General features: G+C 39.2%; 1 protein-coding gene across 1 annotated transcript in view; it reads left to right on the plus strand.

The window, feature by feature from the left end:
- The window catches only part of usp (retinoid X receptor ultraspiracle), a 98,553-nt gene that overhangs the window by 18,030 nt on the left and 64,685 nt on the right, over positions 1–15,838 (plus strand). The gene's annotated exons all lie outside the window — the stretch shown is intronic.

Raw genomic sequence — 15,838 nt, forward strand, 5'->3', positions numbered from 1 at the left:
ATTATACAATCTCTTTCCTCTTCTTGACTGTTTCTTTCTCTTTTTATTTCCTTTCTCCCCATTCTTTTTTCCCACCTCTTCTTCCTTCTATTTATTTTACCCTCCTTACGCGCGTTCTCCTTTCTTTCTATTTTACCACATTAACCTTCTTGCTTTGAATATCAATTTTATATTGTTTCTGATCATCGAAGAAAAAAGACTTTATTTTCATTTCTCGCATTATCTAAAAATAGACGACTTTTAATATATTTTACATCGAGATATATAATACATTTATAAGATATTTATTTTTCACTTAATTTAGCTGCTACTAAATTAATTAAAGTGATATAATGGTATGATTGTACACAGCACAACTCTAATTCCTATGAAAACGTTATGGATTCTAACATTCTAATTACAATATTTACTAAAAACTGAGCGAAATTATTAACAGCGTTAATAATAATAATAATACTACGATAAAGCGCGAAGTATAATTTTTATATATTTCTACATAATTTTCTCTTTGTAACTTACCGTTATTTTTATAAACATTGATAATGATCCAACAGAGATCGTTTGTCTTGTTTTATTTATTGCCGGCAAATTAATGTCTTATATTTCAACTAAACGTTATGTTTATTTACCAACGTTTTCAACTTTTAATTTATAACGATAAAGTATTAATTTTCTAATTTGTATGTCGTCACGTGTACAAGGGAAAGTCTTCCGTTTTTGTGAAGATGTATTTTCTTAAGTGGCGCCCATACGAATAGTACTGCATTTTACTTTTCACAAAAAGTCGCGTCAAGAATTGCGAAGCGTCGCAGAATCGCCGCTTTGTAATTTATCCACCAGTAACCTCCACGTTCTATTTATGGCGTTGTCTTCCGAGATGCAACGCGGCTGCAACGGGCGCACGCAGGTGCATTTCGTCATCCAGACGTTTCCGGAGCGGAAAAATTTCAGCGATGCGGGATGCATAAAGAACGAGCGTGTCGCTTTGCAAATCCTGATCGGATAGGCGGCCGTGCGACCTATATTCTCTCATCCAATCCAACAGGTCTTCTTTGACATCATTGGCCCGATTCATTCTCCCTCTTTCTCCCCTTTTTATGTCTTTCTCTTTTCTTCTTCTTTTTTTCTCTCTCACACCGTGATTTACATCCGCCTCCGCAAAATGTTTACGTCGACATATATCAACACATTTTTATTGCTGTCCGGATGATACAGTATTATCAGTAGTAATATTAATAAAAACATTTCTCTCACTTTCAATGAGTTCTAGAGAAAATCTAGAAAAAGTAAGAACTAGAAAGACTAGACAATTGCGAATTTAACGGTTCGTTGAAAGTATTTGAAAATAAATATCGATTACAAATTGTTTTTATTTAAGTGAAACTACACTGCACTGTTATATATATGTAGAAATCAAAAGAGCACTGGCAACCCAATCTCTTGAATTAAACAACATTTTGTTATTTTTAACATATGGGTTAAGATATAAATCAATTTATTTTTGTGGTTAGTTTCAAAATACAATACCGTTCATATTAACGTATATACTTAGTAAATAATTAACTAAATTTGAGTCAAATTTAATGTTTTCTAAAGTTAAATTGTTTTAGTTATAAATTAACGATTAAATAGAAGCAGTGATCTATAGAAATTATTTGAAAATAATTCAAATTTAAAATTATGAATTTAACAATAATGTATACTCTCTTAGATCTTTGGAGTGGAATCCAATTCTAAAGACATATTTAAGCCAGCATTAAAAAAGAATGATTCAATTAATTGTCAATTTCCAAGAGTGAGACTTTACTATGGAATTAGATTCCACTCTAAAGATTTTGGAAAGTATGCATTTCCTTAAAATAAAATAATTACTAAGTTTTAAATTTAGCGGAAACTAAAAGGAAAGTTCTAATATATGTATATAGTGCAACAAAAAAAAAAACAAATCGTGACACACATTTTGCGTCTTTATACAAATAGTATCGAAAGGCGATCGAAGACTTTCAAGATGATCTAATTTCGAAGACGTCCAGCGTATCAGATTTACGAATGGCGATAAGCATTGGACTTCAAGATGAGGCTGCATCGAAAATAGAACGGAAACGAAAGATCATATGCAGAGTGTCCTAGAATCATCGAATATTCTTCATTGAATTACGAACGACCATCTGATCGTTCCTCAAAGTGCTCGATAATAAGATATGCCTGAAAGTTCGGTCCAACCGTGATGTAATCACGCGCAGAGCTAAGAGCGTGTACGACGCGATCGATGCACGATCTCTGCAGATGCGGTGGCTTCGTTATACGCTGGTTGTCGATTTAATCGAATACGCGCCATGTAAATGCTCGCTTTACTTATCGCCTCGAGGCATCGCGCATTTCACGCTTGTCTGCTAATTGGGGGAGTGCCCGGGGCGAATCGAAGGTAAAATCAATCGCTTCGACGTAATAATAGCAGCTCATTGCTTAGCAGTAAAACATCACGTATATATTTAACAGGCGATGAACTTTATCAGGCTGCTCGTCGAAAGGATTGCTTCGTCGTTTCTCATTTACGCCAATCGCGGTTTTACGTGACGAGGCTTCATTTAGCGATCGCGCGATGGGAATGTCAAGGTTGGCGTTCCCGCGCGATGCAATTTTCAACTGAAATGCAACCCCGATGCGAGAAGGTGTGGGAGGGTGGCTTTTTTGCCCGGGTGAAGAGCGGAAAGGAAATTGTGCGCGTGCTCGAAATTGGGTCAAGTGCGCGGATAAGCGTGACGCAGAGCAGGGCAAGGACCATCCCTTTCGGATTCGTCGAGGAGAGTTGGAAAATATATATACGGATCATAAGATGAATTATAAAAATGGAATGAATTTTAAAGGCTAGCCTACTTATTGAATTCAGGATTTTACGCGCAACAATTATTTTATATTACTTTTTACATCGAACATAATAATGTTTATTTTGGCTGAAAAAGATTCAGTGAATTGAGAAACGGTTTTATTATATGTTTTATAAAATAAAATTTTTTATAAAATTATTTTATTATTATATGCGCATTTGCTTGGATATGGTTTTTGTGATTTTTATCCATTGTTTCCTCTATTTTGTATATATTTTTATTTTGATGATTTTATTGTTATTCATTTATGTATTTTATTCTTTGTAATTTATTTATTTTGGCTGAAGAAGATTCGGTAAATTAAAACGGTTATAACGTTTAAAAATAAAATTTATTATACGTCTCTCTGGCCGTTTTTATCATTAAAGTTTATATTAAAATTTATTATTTCTATTTAATACTTTTTAATTGCTCGCTTTGACTTCTTTCATTATATATGTTAGAAAATTGAGTTTTATATTTAATATCTCTTTAGCTTTACGTTATATATCAATCGTAAAGAAAAATAATTACAGCGAAGAGTTAATTATAAAAATAAATATACTGAAATATATAAAAAATAAATCTTCTAGATTACTCGTAGATTCCTCTTAGTTTTATATGCACCGTCATATGTATTATAATTATAATAGCGATACGTATACTTTGAATTATGCTCGTAAACGACTACGTTGCTTTTACTTATCGCAAAGTTTGCAACTAACATTTGTTTTCTTTGATTTTATTGCAGGTGAGTACCACGATATCTGTATCGGTTATCATGCATCTTACTTCGCTCGTACATGTTATACTCCTTCGTCACGTAAGTAACTATGTTTTTAAGATAATTTACATGCTTTCGTGATACCTCTAGAACTTTATAATTGTACCAGCCACGTGCAACGATTAATCGTCGACTTAATAAAGATTTACCGTGTTTTGCAAAAAGAAAACGTGCGAAAACCTTTTCGTTTTAAAATACTTTATAGCGCCTACTTTTGCTACGATAAATCCATATATCTTCGTTTTAATTCTTATACATTCTACGGTTACATTCTTGAAGTTGAAGTGATTTCTTAAAGTTAAACAGATTTGGCGATTTTTATCACGACGTTACACGCTTCGGTACGATAGATTACTTCCGTTGGGAGAAACGGGGATATATAAAACTTTTCCCTCGAGATCGTACATATACATTCCCCCACGCTCCGAATCCATTAACAAACGGCCATCATCCTTAACTCGGCCAAGGTTCATTTCACGGCCCGTCGGGAAACTACTAGGAGAAGATAAGACGAAGAGGAGAAAGCGCGCGTTGTCTTTCTCGCTCGACCGGAAAACCCGCGATATCCACGAGGACGCGCTTTATTGAACAGCGATTAAGAAAATGGTGTCCCGGGAATCCGAGAAACAGGAATCCCGGTGCGAAATTCCTGCGAGTGCTAGCGGGCCTTATCATTATCATTGTTACTTGGATGGTTTTTTTTCAAGATTAATTCTCTCTCTCTCTCTCTCTCTCTGTGTTAGGATACTGTTAATTTATGACGATAAAAAAATCGTTCTCTTTGCACGATTGGACTACCTTGAACTACTGTGCACAAAAACAGCCGTTCGCAACGTCAACAATTATGCATTTTTCTCCGGCTATCGCCTCCAAAAAAGAAAGGTTCAAGCAAATATAGAGCGACGGCCTTTATCTCGGCCTCATTACACCGTCGTTTGCATTTTGATTAAACCTCATACAATGTTACAACACACGCGTAAGCTACGAAAATGCACGTAGTTGTGCAGATAACTATACTTGACTATTTTTAGTCTAAAAAAACACCAAGTGCGTCGCGCCTCGTATGATAATGAATAACACTCCATATGATGACAATTACGCCCGACATGCAGTCGTATGTTTGCGTAATTAAAAGCGAGTCATTCATTTGGATGAAATCGATATTCTCGATACCGTTTCAATTCGTTTTATCCAAATTGGTCATAGATACAGTTTTACCCAAACTGTATCATAGACTGTACTGTATCATAGATTACGCGTGTTTTCAATTTATTTCGCACGTTTCATTATTTAGAGTATGCCCGTAAAAGCTATGAAATGCAAAGGTATTTATGAACGAGAGTGCACCTGCCTTCCTATACGTAGAAAGAACGATTTTGCTGAAGTATCAAAAATTTAGCTACGTTAAATACAGATTAGATACACATTACTAAATAATTTTGTTGGACTGCAATCAAAATCGTTACGTAGAGAAAAATTTCTGGTTGGAAATAAATGAATCAGAAGATTGTAATTATATCAATCAAAATTCTGGTTATCTCAGTTAGAATTTTAATGGATTCAATCGGAAAACTCTTATTTGCCCATTTTCAACGAGAACTGCAATTGATGCAATCAGATTCTCTTTTTCCAATGTAGAAATCTCTCAAATGATAAGCAAAATGTTTTATCATTCTAGCAATTAATTTGATTCCCAATTATTTTGATAGCCTAACAAAATTATTTTCAGATGTGTATTTACACTGAAAAAGAAAATTTAAATAAATATTTTTTTAAATAGTACCAACTACTCATTTACTTACAGAAAATAAATATTTACCATTAAAAAAATAATATTTAAATCAAATTAATGAATCTAAACTGGATAAATATAGGTATGTTTACATTTAGAGTAAAAATATTTACAATCAGTACTATTCAAACAAATATTTATCAAAATTTAGTAATTTTTTCAAGGGATACCTAAATGTTACTTTAGCAAAATATCGCTCATTCTTGCTTCCGTAAGTTTAATCGTCGAAGCAATCGTGAATTAATGCGAAAGTTAGCCGGACTTCAAAATATGAGAATATAGAAGAGAGGTAGAGTCCATGTATATACACGATATATATATATATATTATTTCTCAGCCGCGAATAAAGAGAGGCGCCTCACCGCGAAATAAACGCGTTCCGGATCGGTCGCGAGGAGAGCGCGATTCGGGTGAACGTACTATTTATACATCACCTATAAAGACAACACCACGCGCACCGTTTCGCGTTCGTAGCACCGTTGAGGAATCTCAAGATCCTCAACAGAATCCACCGTCGCAATGCAGTGGTCACATACAACGTCCTTGACTGCTCTTTCCTCCTCCTCTCTCGTTCTCGTTCTCTCCGTTCCTCCCGCAAGCACTACACCATCCTTTCTCTTCTCGCTCTTCTCCCCCCTCGCCGTCTCCCGCCTCCCCCCCCCCATTCTTGTGGATGGGTATTATTTATAGCGTGGCAGCTACATGCGTCGTGCGTGGTCGCGTTAACACGATCGACGCTGTACGTGAATTCTCGAGAATACGTTCGCGTATATACGAGGTGACTGTTTCTGACGCCCGGAATCGTGCGTCTGATAAACGCATATAGACGTCACGTGCTTGACAGAGCCGCGATCGTGTATACGCTCTCCTTGGGAGATTAATCGAGCCGATTCCATCCAACTCCGATTAACGTGTGCGAATTCCGTCCGAATTAATGACTCGCGCGGCGGTAATGCGGTGCGATATATTATTCATTTCTATAATTACGATCGCTTGTGTTGAGAGCCTCTCGAATGCCATCGAGGGATTTGGGAGCGCGCGGCGCAGCGATCCTCTGTTCGAGGCTCGCTCTTGAATATCCCTTTCGGCGTTGTTCTCGCTCTGCGAATTCCTTTCTTGTATTCTCTTTCCTCGCTCGAAGTCGCTCATTAGGGATTCAGGGAACGATTAGCCCCCCGAAAAAATCGCGAGCTTTCACAACGGGCGAACAATGACGCGGCTGATTGGCGAACCGCTTTAGAATTAGAGGCCGAATTTTGCATTGTACATGGGCGAGACCAGACGAAACAGCTGCTTCGTTCGCGCGCTCGTCTTCCGTCTTCTACGCGCTCTCGAGGCTCACCTTTTTCTCCCCGCCTCTGTTTTCCTTCGACGGTCCTCTTCGTCGACCGTCATCGTCATCGTCCTCTTCGTCGCCCCGAGTAACGTTTCGGTAGTTTTGGGATTCCGGTCGCTGCTGCTTTTGTGTTTCAGGCCACAGCATACGGCGCGGCCGAACGACGTTGCGGAATACATAAATGCAGGAAGTCTAAATCTACGGAATAAAAAGTAGGAGCGATCCATCGATCTCTCGGGCTGGAAAGCGACCGCTCGGCTGTTGATCTTCGCGAGTTCACGCTATCGGTAACAGCTGTCGCGGTTCATTACGCGGTTCATTATTGCAAGTTTTCGCGAGGCACGTAACTTCCTCGCCGAGAATTACGAACTTCGTTTATGCAGGATGCCGCTAAATTATCATTCTCCTTCGTATCTTCACTTGTGAAGCCTGGAAAACTTTACTCGAGAATTATTTATTCGAGATGAAAACGCGAGAAAGAAAAATCTGCATCGGGATATCTGCCACAATCGTTAGTATAAAGAATCTTATACTGATTGTGCCTTTCTAATAATACATAGCGATAACAATTAGAAATTTGACTATTATACAAGTTTTACAAAAATAAGTTTGTAGAATTAAGATGTACTGTCTGGGATTTTTTTTGTCCTTGAAAATTAGGAATTTTTTATGGAATTTTAACTATCTTAATGGAACTTTCGGAAGTTTACTATTTTAAATTGACATTCCGTCTTTATCTGAAAAATATACTATTGCTTTGTTGACTTTTTCTCGATAACCAAAATATTACAGTTGGCAGATACTTATGGCATGCACATCTGTGTACATTCATACGTACTAATTATAGTGGCTCTAATTATAGAAAATCATAGATACAGTCACGTGAAATCTCTATCTTCTATCAATTTTCAATATATAATTTGCGTCGCTTGCATTTCAAATTGTTTCAAAAGTCGCGTTAAAAACCTTTCTAATCTTACCTGGAATTTTGAGCAAAAGTATCTACTTAAAAACTGTTATATTTTTCAGGGATTTTTTTTTACAGGATTTCATTAAACGTCCTAATTAATGCATATATAATTGATTAAATTGTTCCACAATTATTGTATAATTATGAAACAGTTTATTCAATTAGGTGTATTAATTCTATATATAACACTTGCATAGTTGTTGCTTTTATAAGTGCTACCACCACATTTTTCTTTGAATGCTACCTCTATGTTTTTCTCTGAATGCAAAGCGAGTTTCCGGACGGCTTGAACACTGGTGCGTCGAGATGCGAAGACTCGTTTATGCACTTTGTAGCGAGACACGGTACTCAATACGTATCGTAATGCATAAGCTATACATGTATATATATATATATATATATATACATATATCGGAAGAAACACGACGCTTAGACTGAAACCCCGAGTACTCGATGATCCAGACCAACCTGATATTTAATACTCACGCGATTCATTGTACGACGATCGGAAGAAAGCACGCTGTCATTTGAATATCGATCCAAATTTCGGAGTGCATAGGGAGACGAAACTGCAACGCGTGATGTATTCAGAGTGCGTTTTGTGCGCTCGGACCATTGTCCGGTTATGCGGAATTCCCGGATTTCGCTTTTGTTCGCGCCGGTTTCTCGGTCGATCTCACTCTCTAGGGACCACATAGAATTGACGGCGACGTGAAGACGACAACGACGACGACGCCCGGCGAAAACCAGTTCCGACGAAGAATGTAAACGGAATATCGGCGAGTCCAGTTAACCTTTTCTCGTCCTACTGCTGCGCTCGCAAAAAAAAAAAAAAAAGACGCAGGGACCGGCATGCATTTTCTCGTGTATGCAGTTCACGATCCGTGCATCAATCGGCCTGCACGATGCTACCGAAAATTACGCGCGCTGCATCGAGATAAATGCATAGGAGAGAATTATATTAAGCTTGTTGCATTTGTTGGTATATATACCTATAGAGGAGCCGGGGAGAATATTAAGCTTGTTGCATTTGTATATATATTTATCGATCTTCCACTGGTTTATGTTCTGTCTATTAATTGCATCTGTTCTATATGAATAAAACTTATATTTATAAACGTTCACGAACTTGTTGCATTTAGAAAATTACATTGCGGAAGTATCTTATATAAATACAATGTGTTTTACGACTGCTAAAGCATTCTGAAATTCCTAAGAATTTTTCTGGGCAATTCTTAATACTGTCTTTGTATTTATTGATTTTTTACAAGCCTACATTTTATCTATGTAATCATCTTAACTGAATTACATCTGCTTTAGTAGATGAAACTTGTCTTTAATATTTACTAACTTGTTGCATTTAGAAAAATAAAGTGCAGAATTATTGTGTATATATTTTATAAGAGCAATGTGTAACATGTAGGGACTTGAAGAATTCTGAAATTCTTAAGAATTTTTCCGTGCAATTCTTAATACTGTCTTTATATGTATTGATTTTTTGTAAATCCATATTTCATCTATATAATCATTTTAACTTAATCTACTCTACGAAACTTATATATTTTTAACATTCACTAACTTGTTATTGCATATTTATATCAGAAAATTAAAAATAACAGTTATGTAATACAAAAGGACTAGTAAGAGTCAGATAAATAGAAGCACTTTATCAAATATTCAAATAAAAGTACTGAGATACTACAATAAAAAAATAAATTTTTCTTTAACAAATCTACAAATTAACATCACATGTTTTAGCTGTATGATTCAGCCCTCTTCAGATGTACAAATAAATCAGAAAATTAAATTACTGAAGTATCTATTATATATGCAATGCATTGCATGCAGGAATTTATAAAAGTTCTGAATTTCTTAAGAACGTTTTTCTCTGCATTTCTTGACATTATATCTTTGTCCTTTTTAAATTATCGCTTGAAATATCAATCAATGATGCAAAATTAATTCAAAACTCTTTCGAGATGTTCATTTCGAAGAGGCGGAATTTAACAGAACGGGGTAAATGCGGAGGAGAACAATGCTTAAATTAAGTGGCGACGATAAACCGAAGATCAGTTTGACCTTCGCTACTTAACATTTCTCCTGGCGATAACGAGTCGCGCGTAATGCCGCGTATCGCAGATAAGGGAACCGCCGCGGTGCGGAGAGATGGCGACCCAGAATTTCGCAAAAACAAGGTCGACGCACGCGGAACAACAACTACTGAATGTATACACGAGTTAAATATAATCTCGCGCGCGACAGTCTGCCTTTATAAAGCCATACGACGACCGAGTATGTGCGACGAGGCCTCCGACGATGCTCCTTCGCGAACACGTAATAAACTTTAAAGCTGGAAAGACGGCTCCGCATGCACCAGAGAGTGCAGAGGCCCACAAGCGGCGAGTAGGTGGCTAACCTTGACGATCACTTGCAAGCGAGCTACACGTACACGAACGTGCACAAACAAACGCGCCGATGATGTAGTGGTAGTGGCGGCGACGACGGCTGAATGCCAGGGTGTGTGTTTCCTCGCGTGTGATGGTCGGAGTATAGTAGATGTGTCGTGGTGTGGTTGGTCGGCTGGTTCGCCGGCATATGGGCCAAAGGCACACTGACTGGCCTGCCATCGACGATGCAAAAACCGACCAACTTCCTCAACCCTCCACGGCCCAGCATGCCTATACCTTCGGATCAGTATCACAACATGCACTTGCCTGTCGTACCAATACGACCGACGCTTTTACGAAGCGTATCTCGGAAATCTGCGACGAATATGGTTATTATTGTCTGAATATTGTTATCTGATTCGCGTTGAGAGATTATTTGCTCGGTCAATATCTCTCTGACGATGCTAAAGTATTATTTATAGCCAGATACAGATCTGAAAATAATTTTATTTAACTATCAAAATAATTGTCTAGTGAACTTCCTAGCTAGAATGTTGAGATTTTTTGCTCATTATGCTTGAAATTCGTACATATAATTATTTTGGGGGTCTAAATGTTCAGATCTGTATCTACACTATTAAATTCATAATGTTATATTATCCATCAATTGGATCGATTTTTAATCATCTCAGGTCACCACTGCTTTTATTTAAAATGTATCGTTAATTTAACTCAATGAAGTTAAATTTAACTCGAGAAAGTGCATTGAATTGGACTCAAATTTAGTTGCTGCATATATTAATATGAACAATGTTTACTTTGATACTAAGTATACAGAAATTGATTGATTTACATTTTAACACGTTTTAACAAACAACAAAATGTTATTTAACTAAAGGGATAAGATTACTATTGCTTTAGATGATATCTAACACAACCTAGCTAAATTTTTAGATACTTGAGCAAAATTGTTCTCTCCATAGAAATGTAATATCGGAGAATGAATCCCTTTTGTTGTAGATGTTTATCTATTATGGATGACCTGAAGACTTTTTCGACGCTTTCAAAATTTCTCAACGTTGAGAATTTTTAATTCACGAAATTCCCACGGTTGCCTGCTCCCTTTTGCTCGTTTCGAGTACGAGGCTGTCGGAGAGCCTCACTCACGGGTTATCTCGATTTCTTGCGTATCACGGCGGTTCGCCGAACTATTTTTTATGCAAATAACGTAGATAACTCGTCGGCCGGCGCGCGTTGCTCGCGAATACAGGTTTCTGTCGGGCGCGTTGCAGAAGCTTCGGGGCTTCCTCAAAAACGAGCTCTCTCTCTCTCTCTCTCTCTCTCTCTCTCTCTCTCTCTACTCTCTCTCTCTCTCTCTCTCTCTCTCTCTCGCTCTCTCTCTCTCTCGCCGTGAGGACAGCGGGCATGCCTAGGATGTTGCTATGGCGAATCTATCGACGGCATCGAAACAGGTGCGGCGCAGGTTGCTCGCTGCGACGCGGTCCACATCTGCGTAGCTTCTCCCTTTTCGACCGAGTGCAAAATTAGTCTAGCATAGATAGAAGTAATCGCGAAAGCGAGTTCCTTATCAATGTTTGTCGAGTTCGTTTTTTTCGTAAACAACCGGACTTATATCGGAATTGTAAAGAAACCGACGGATTGCATAAACACGGCTAGAAAAAAATATGCACGCGGTTTCTCTATGGCATTGTTGGGAGACCCGTCGCTTTGTGAAGGTATAAAATTGTTATACTATTATATAAGTTCAGAGGATTTTAAAGAAACATGAATGATCCAGCGAAGATAGCGGGATTTACATGTTAAAGGATATTTGCTACTTGCCTTTGTAAAGGTACGAAGCGTAAGAGAATGTTCGAGAGCGTGAGTGCTTTTTTCTAAGAATTATTTACGTTCGGTCTGGACGCTGGTATGAATGGCCGTGTTTCTGTAGCAGACGTGTTACGTATTATCGAGAAGAAATGGTTATTTATAAATTTTTCCTTTGTAGTACGGGGATGAGAGTAACGAAAAAATTTAATAGATTTTGAATAGTACTATAAATACTTACTAGATGTAAAATATATTTTATTGTAGTTAGTACACGAATCATTAATTTGATTTCAAATATTTTTTTTTTAAGTAAATATTTATTTACTGTAAGTAAATGTTTAGTTAGTAGTATCTAAACAAATATTTATTAAAATTTAGTATATCGGTTTTAACATACATCTTTTTTTGTAGTATGAGAAGGGAATGCGAGAAGAGAAGAGCGTTACATATTATGGTTATGGTTTATTTCTGCAGCGAAAATTAGTCCGAATTAGATGGAACAGCCATGTATACATAAATAAATGTGTCATTTACGTAGGATTATTCCACGTAGCATACGCAATACTGACGTCTCGTACGAGCCCGCATCCCGCTTCCGAATAATCCGCTAATGGAACAGCGTGTGTTTCGCAACTGGCCGGCATAGTGATCTTGAAAAGTCTTTTTTTTTTTTTTTAACATTCACCATCGTAATCACGTCTCGCCGTGCGTACAAATGATACCCGTATGCATGTATGTACACATTCGTCGCTAATAACGTGTTGCCGCATATCTAAATATTGCACGGGACTGCCGCAAAATTAAAGTTCGACATTCCGGATTCGTACTTGTCGATCCTCTAATGGTACGGTCAGAAGTAGCTCCCGATATAGCTCCGTGTCGGTCGAAGTTTTATTTTATTGTAATTATCGTGGCAAAAATAAGTGAGGATGACCATTTCCGGTCAAGGCGGGTCTTAATATCTAACAATATTTTTGTGTGAAATTTTACAATTTCCAATTCAAGCATCAGGTATTTAAATTTGGTTAGGCTACTTTCCGTTTAGGTGACCCCAGTTGACACAAACTTATTCTTTTTTGCATTGAATAATAAAAAGGTAGAGCGACACTTGTATCGACTGTGTGTGTCTCCTAAAAGCGACGCCTCAGTAAACTTTGCATTTTTTAAATTTATAAATAAACATAGGAAGAAATTGAAGTAGAAGAAGCTTTATGTTGTTATTTCTTTTTTTATTTATTTTGTAATAAATTCGGCAGCTGGAAAAAAATAAAACAGAGCATCGGGTCTAATTCGATCCCACCTTCCTGAATATGTTTAAAAAATTTCTTGTACGTCAAAAGGGGAAAGATGTGTTATGTTTTACGAGGTCTCTCCATGTCTTGAGATATCATTAAATGCCAATGTTTCGTGAATATTGCAGGTCATTTGATCAAGACGAGAAGCAACTTGATACTGTATCAGGTTACTTCTCGTCTTGATGAAGTGACCTGCAATGTTTACGAAACGTTGGCATTTAATGGTGCGTCAAGACATGAAGATAACCATAACCTGCGAGCTTAATCGCGTAGTTTCTTTGAAGAAAATACCCGTGGAAATTTCAGAAGCATCGTTAAGAAATCTATAACCAAACTTAGGTTTTTCATTTGCCGATTAACTTGTGATTAGACTTTACCTGATTTTTTTCTATCCGATTAATCACTAAACCGATGCAATTTCGCAGTGAAAAATTTGTGAAGTTACCGCTACGAAACTACCAGCTTAGTGATTAATCACAGCTTGAATAACACAACTTTTACATTATCATTACGTTAAGTGAGGGTGAATATAAGCCTCACGAGTTAACCGAATAATGAAAAACCAAGTTTTTATATTCGTTTCTATCAATTGTGTGGATTAACTTTAATCTCAATTTAACTTACTCTTTATCCTTTTCTTAGAATTATAATAGAAAAACATAAAAAAGTGAGTTAAACTAAGATTAAAGTTAATCTACGTTATTGGGGTAGAAACGGGCGGGTAGGGGTTAAGGAGTACTTCCGACGAATACCATCGTATCCGTGAGAGATACTCATCCGCATCGACCCGAATCTCATTACGCGAATCTCTCGTCGGCTATTTTCATCGATCGCCCGACTATTCGCAACGAAGTCTAAAATTAACACCGCATCCCGAACTTCCCGCTCCCGCTACGCGGACTTTACGTCCCCGATAAAAGCGTAGTCCGTTCGCCGAAATAATTTTCGCGAACGCATCCGCACGCGCGATGCTCTAATCGCGCAACGTTCGGCGTCGTCGTTCACCAGGCCGTCTACCGGCCGCCTGGGGAAGGATGATGAGAGGGGGTGGGAAGGGGGCGAAAAAACATCTCTCCGACTCCGATCGAACGTTCCCTCACACGCACGCGTGCCCTCCCCTCCCCCCTCGCGCCCTCCGCGTACGCACGTACACACGCTTGCGCGTTCGCGCCCGCGAGTTTGCCCGCGACCTGGCCCTCTCCCTCCCGCGCCCCCCCCCCTCCCCCCCTTATATCGGCATTCCCTATTACCCGCACGCTCTCGCTCTGACGGCGCAAATTTCGGTCACACCTGGTAGAATCCCCATGCGAGAGAGAAAGAGAGAGAGAGAGAGTGAGGAGGGCCTCCGGTGTGGCTCGCGCACGCTCGACATTGCACAGTGCGCCGTGCAAGGCTCCCCGTCCATCCACCTTCCCTACCCCGTTTACTTCCCCGAGTTTCCCCCACCACTTCTCGGATGCCTCCTCCACTCCCGGACCCCCGACTGGACTGGCTTGGCTTGGTGTGGGGCGGGCATAGCCGAGAGAGGGGAAGCGGTCGACTCTCCCGTTTCGGCCGTGCACTAGAACTTGACTCCTAAGCTTCGCAGTGGCGGCACAAGCTCTATCGGCGGCTTCTTTCCGCTCGCTTCTCCGTCCGTTCCTTTCTCTTTCTCGCCGTCGTCTCCGGTAATCTTTATCTCTCGCTATCTCTCTTTCTGCCTTCCTCCGCCTTTCGTTCCATCGGATTCCTCCATTCCTCTCCAGCAGCCTTTCGCGCGCGGCATCCGAGATCCTCGAGCGCGACGAGTTTGTGTTTCCATCATCATCATCCGTCGTCGTCGTCGACGCCGCCACATCGACGTCGTCGTTGTCGTCGTCGTCGCCGCGGTGCACGTTTTCATCGATTCGCGACGGTCGGCGAGTTGCGGCGAACGAATGACTTGGCTCGTAAATCCACCGCGGATTCTTGGTAGAAAAGAGAGAAGGGGGAGGGAGGGAGCGCTTCGCTCGAGTCTCGCTTTTTTTATTTTTTTTTTTTATCATCGCAATAATTGTCAGCTCTGATGTACCGACTCTCTCCGTACGCGAGTCGCGTTCAATAAAAGTCATTAAGACCGTTCGCGATAATAATCATCGCGGTCCAATGAGTCGCGTGCATAGTTCCGTCTTTCGTTGCTCTCCAAATTGCCTCCAAATTCCCGAATATCCGCCTCTTACAGGAATTACATCTCGCGCGACTGCAGCGATCCTGCAGTTTATATAAAATTTACGCTCGTGCCTTCATTTATAAAATTGCAGCCTCCACACACTATTATCGAAAATTTTAATTTTCCTTCGAACCGTTCCGAAAAATAAAAGCCTCCTCTCCATCTTCACCCTCTTCTCATCTGTCGGCTGCGGAATTTCGTTGTATCGCGATCGCGGCCGCTCGGAATCAGTTTCCGCGATATCGAGAATCACGATGCTCTCGCATTATAATTATCGATAAAGAATCCCGCAGCTGCCGAGGCCGTCCGAGAGAAACGATCGACCGAACACGTTCGTTCGTTCGCGTCTTCTCTCTCTCTCTCTCTCTCTCTCTCTCTCTCTCTCTCTC

The sequence above is a fragment of the Cyphomyrmex costatus genome, unplaced genomic scaffold, assembly GCF_001594065.2.
Source record: "Cyphomyrmex costatus isolate MS0001 unplaced genomic scaffold, Ccosl1.0 scaffold102, whole genome shotgun sequence".
In the NCBI taxonomy this organism is placed as follows: domain Eukaryota; kingdom Metazoa; phylum Arthropoda; class Insecta; order Hymenoptera; family Formicidae; genus Cyphomyrmex; species Cyphomyrmex costatus.